Source organism: Curcuma longa, unplaced genomic scaffold (assembly GCF_044706935.1).
Source record: "Curcuma longa cultivar G26 ecotype Majalengka, Jawa Barat unplaced genomic scaffold, ITB_CL_G26_1.1 contig_16139, whole genome shotgun sequence".
NCBI classification, from domain to species: domain Eukaryota; kingdom Viridiplantae; phylum Streptophyta; class Magnoliopsida; order Zingiberales; family Zingiberaceae; genus Curcuma; species Curcuma longa.
The window spans coordinates 22,228-27,385 of NW_027430290.1; the positions used below are offsets into that span (position 1 = coordinate 22,228).

General features: G+C 36.5%; 1 long non-coding RNA gene across 1 annotated transcript; it reads right to left on the reverse strand.

Annotated features, from left to right (window-relative positions):
- Nucleotides 1-324: 324 nt before the first annotated feature.
- LOC141816336 (uncharacterized) lies at nucleotides 325-2,748 on the reverse strand. The gene is made up of 3 exons (XR_012600678.1): nucleotides 2,444-2,748; nucleotides 1,042-2,372; nucleotides 325-951 (listed from the first exon to the last, which is right to left on the reverse strand). It is a non-coding gene; the product is annotated as an uncharacterized LOC141816336 (long non-coding RNA).
- Between the last annotated feature and the right edge of the window lie 2,410 nt (nucleotides 2,749-5,158).

Consider the following 5,158-nt stretch of genomic DNA (forward strand, 5'->3'; position numbering starts at 1 on the left):
TTATTTTTTGCAGCGGTTCGAATTGATTTCCCGGCGGTTTGCTAAAACTGCCGCAAAAAGTTTCCCGGCGGTTTGCTAAAACTGCCGCAAAATGATTTCCGGCAGTTTCAATATGTCGTCGGTTGATTTCCCGACAGCTTTGAAACCACCGAAAAACTATTTAAAAGCGTTATAAATTACGTTAACAACGGTTTAAAATTTTTACTGATTTGTTTCGATTGTCAAAGAAAAATAACAATAAACAACAACATCCAATAAAACATTCAAACTGTAAAAGTATTTTACAATTGTACTCAACATTTTAATTGAAAATGTTCTACTAGATTGCTTCCAAATAGCAATTAAGCTTTAACAGCCTGAGAGAGAAAATCGATAATTACACAAAATTTAGGTGTTACATTTTAAAAGGTGCATTCGCAACCTTCAAAGTTACATTTTGTCCTCTCAGTCACCTTGAAGCAACTCTCAGTCACCTCGCTTGCTTCATGCATGTGTTCATGTCGTTTAATATTCTTCTTCAGCTGTTTTGTTCCACAAATCACACAATCAACGTATAGAAGAGAAGTTTTGATATGTGCTTTAAGGCATTCTGCATTTGTGAATGTCTTCATACATCCAGGTTCATTGCAAACAACTTTCACATATTCCAATTTAACTGTAACAAAGACTTGGTTTAGCTCGCAATGATTAAACTAGAGTATAAGGGACTATAAGAACCACAAAAAAAATACTGAACCAAGTAGAAAAATTGGCAAATATGAACCGTTAGAAAAATAAAGCAGCATAATAAATAATAAGAATGCAGGGACTATAAGAACCACAAAAAAAATACTAAACCAAGTAGAAAAATTGACAAATATGAACTGTTGGAAAAAATAAAGTAATCTTTAGGATAAACCAAAAAGTTCCACAAACTTCTTCCATCTTTGAGAGTTTAACGGCCACCTCTACCTGCAACACCAGCAGCGTCCAACTCATTATTTGCAAAAGTTCCACGAATGAATTAGGAAAAGGAAAAAGAAATTGCAGCAATTTACTCACAAGTGGTGCAAGTGCTTCCTGTGAATCTCTTCATGTTTTTGTTGAATCATTCTCGTACTACTCAATGTAGACTCGGACAGTAGCGCCCACAGAACCATCAGTGTAGACTCGGCAAAATAAAATGTCATTAGGTTTGCATTCAAGAAAACAATTATAGTGAATAGCATGATATCTGAATGCTGCAGGGAAAATAACAAGTAGAATTACTTGTTAAGATTAGGAAGTGATGCTTGAAGGTTCACCAAATGTGCCATAAGTGCCTTATAGCTCCACCAGCATTTCTCAATAAAAATCCACTCAAAGAAAGGGGCACTCAAAGGAAGATGTACCAAGTTTGCCCCAATAAACATGATATACATTATAACAATATGTTATGTTTGAAAGCTAGCTAGCAGTTTTTATTACAAGATTAATGGAAAGATAGCCTACATTTTACAACCAAAATGCATAGAGGGAATAAAATAATTTAACAAACCTGTCCCAAAGCTCTCTTCACCACAAATTGAACACTACATCAAGGGCAGCAGATGTTGGCATACTCCTGAAGACCAGATCAGCAAAGTTGACTCTTGAAAGTGTGTATCATATATGTGATCAATGCATCATAGGATATTGTGGCCAAAGATAATTTTGGTGTTGCATTTTAATTCAGTAATATAAACTGAATGGAAATCTTCACTATAAAAACTCCAAAAATAAAAAATTTCAATATTGTGGCCAGTTTATCGCTGCTAAATAACTGCTGTTAAGCAGCTCTTTTCTAGTAGTGGATTTTGACCTCAGGATCTGGTTCACCTGAAATTGTTTTAAAGCAATCTCCATGAACTAATAAAAAACAATCTGGCATATCAATCTTAATCAATATGAAGCAATGCATAGTTGCTTTCGTCTACAATGCCTAACATATCACTGATCGCATTGAAGATGAATAAAAGAGTACTATCATAAACAGTCCATGCCCTAGGAAACAAAGCATGATATGTTGAGTATTAACCAAAATATGCTAGCTAGAGAATATCAAATGGACTGAACCTGATCATGCAAAAACATGGGAGGTAAATTCACTTACTTAGAACTTCCATAGCTGGCCGAAGTTGATGAATTCCTAACCTTCCTCGAAGAAGACAGAGAGGCCGAAGTCGGTGGCCTTGAGCGGTGCATCCTTGTCCTTGTTCAACAAGAGGAAGTTCTCCGGTTTGAGATCCCTGTGCATCACCCCCATCGAATGGCATGTGTGCGAACTCCTAGGTGGTGGAGTACCTGTGGGCGGCGACCTAGATTGTGGAGGTCGTGACACTGGAGGAGGTGGGGATGGAGGAGAAGGTGGACGGCTTCGAGGACAGAAAAAGGCACAAATAAACACAACAAGACCTTAACTTTAACCTAGGAATCATGCACCTACCTTCTTCTTCTGCTTTCCTCTATGAGATTTGGTCGGCTTCGAGGACGCGGCGATTGAACTCCTCTTCAATGGCTTCAAGTCTGACGATCTTACCCTCTACGGCAACGCTACTCTCGAGCCCTACCTTCCTCATCGGATCTCGCCAGCAACAGTAGCGGCTGCCCTTCTCGTCCGCCGTCCTACCCTTCTCGTCCTTGTTCCTCTTCTCCATCACCCCTGTTCCCTCGATCTTCCCTGGCCACGGCCTCGCCTTTTTCTTTGCCCCCGCTGCTGGTACCTTTGGCGCCGTCGCCTCCCAGCAAATTGGTCTCTTCAACTTGGCAGAGCTTTTTCTTTCGGAGGCGGGGCTTTATTAGGGTTAGGAAAGAGAGTTAGGGCAGCAGTCAGCGAAGGACGGTCGTCCGATTGAAATCTAAGGGCTAAGGGCTTTCCTTGGTATCTAAGAGATCCACGTCCATGCTAATTAGTGTTATTTTGATTAAATAAAAAATTATTTTTAAATCATCGAAAAAATAGAATATAGTGGCGGTTAAATTTTAAACCGCCGTAAATTAAATTTTAAATCGCCGCGAATTACTAAACCACCGCAAATCAAATTTAAACCGCCGCTAAAAATTTTATTTTTGCAGCGGTTAATTGAAACCGCCGGGAAAACAGATAATAGCGGCGGTTCATAAAACCGCCGCTAAAAATTTGTTTTTGCGGCGGTTAATTGAAACCGCCGGGAAAACGGATAATAGCGGCGGTTTTAAGAACCGCCGCTAAATAACTGCCGTAAAATCGTAATTTTTTAGTAGTGGTTGATCTACTGGAGATGAGTGCTCGTTATAAGCATTCTAGTCGTTCATGCCGATAAAAGGATACCATCACAGCTGAGCATTACTTTATTATGATATATTTAATATTGTAATAGTTTTTTAGTTGAAAGAGTTAAACTCTAGATTCAGCGATGAGATAGTAGAATTTCTTATGCTTAATTCTACTTTAAACCTAAAAGATAATTTTAAATGGTTTGACATTAACAAGATTTGTACTCTCGTTGAAAAGTATTATCTTGAGAATTTCACCAAATAGGAAATGCATCATTTGAGGTGTTAGCTATAATATTATAAGCTCGATGTAGTTTGTCATGAGAATTTTCAGAAAATGCCCACTATCTCAGAATTGTACCAAGGGTTATTTGAAACAAAAATTGCAATATTATAATTCAATTGACAAGTTGATCTGTTTAGTTTTAACTTTACTTATTTCTATGACAACTACAGAGCATGCATTTTCGGCTATTAAGTATGTTAAAACAGTTCTTCATAATAGAATGGGAGAGAATTTTATGATAGATTTTATGATTATCTACATTGAGAAAGAGAAAGTTTGCTTCAAATATTGACTTAGATTTTATAATTGATGAATATTATACTTTGAAGAATTGTAAAGCACAACTTTAATAGTATGTGTATGCCTATACGGATTATTTTTGTATCTGATGCAACATTGACGCAGGAGGAGTCGAGTTTCAATGGGTCATAACTTTTGACTTAGGTATTAGAACGAGACGCAGTCGGTTACTAATAGAAGCTCTTTCAAAGACTTCTATTCAATATTAGGTGGAACTCATATCGACCCACTTTTAAACCCATCAGATATCCTTTTCAAAGACTCCAAATATATTTTTTTACTATTTATAGTAATTTTCTATTATTAGAGTTTAAGGGTATTTTTGACGCAAGATAGGATTTTATTTATGGTCTATTTTTATATTTGTTTATTTATTTTGGATGACTTTTGATTATTGAATACACTTTTTTGTTTTGGCAAAAACCTAGAGACAACGGTGGCTTCTCTTGGCTTTCGATTTCTTGTGTTATTTCCTCTACAATTCTCTCTAATCTTAATTCCGTCGCCTCTAGAATAATAGCTATTCTATTCGGCATCAGTATCTTTTAATTAAAAAAATATTTAATTTAATCATAAAATTAAATGATTGATTTTAGAGATATTCATTTTATTTAAAGTTCATTAATTTCTTATAGGATGATAGAGATATAAAAGATTACATTGTCAACATTTTTATCAAAAGTTTTTGAATGTTACGAGTTCCATAACAAAAATATTGAATATCTTATTAATGAGAAACTTTTTGAGATTACAATGAATAGTGAACCAATATCTTCTTATAATTTTAATTGTTATGTATTATTTTATTTTTCATTAAAAAATATTAGTTCTAATAGATTATAATTCCCGACTCTACCCTGCTTATGAGTTTATATTACAATAAGCACTACCTTGCTTAAATATTGTATAGTTGGATCTGTAGGGATCTATATGCGCGAAAAACCGATTAAACCATATATATCGCAGCGGAAAACAGGATCCCTCCAGAAGATCCATGCGAAAACATACTCGTTTGACGATTCTACCTACTAGAATCGAGTTTACCTTCGATGCGTGCCCTTCGCAATCCCGACAGCAACTCTTGCCTTCAAGGTCATCGGATCTCAGCACGATCAGTGTGTTCGCGCCTCTAAGGTATCCACACGAACACTGAAATGGAGTAGAACCGAACTGTGGTGCTAGCCACAAAGTAGGGTTCGGCCAAGGGAAGAAGAAGAGAGGAAGAGCAAGAGCAAGAGCAACCAACCACCCTTCATCAAGAGCCTCTCACCCTCTTTTATAGCCCATCATGGATGAAGGGGAAATTAATATAATATTAAT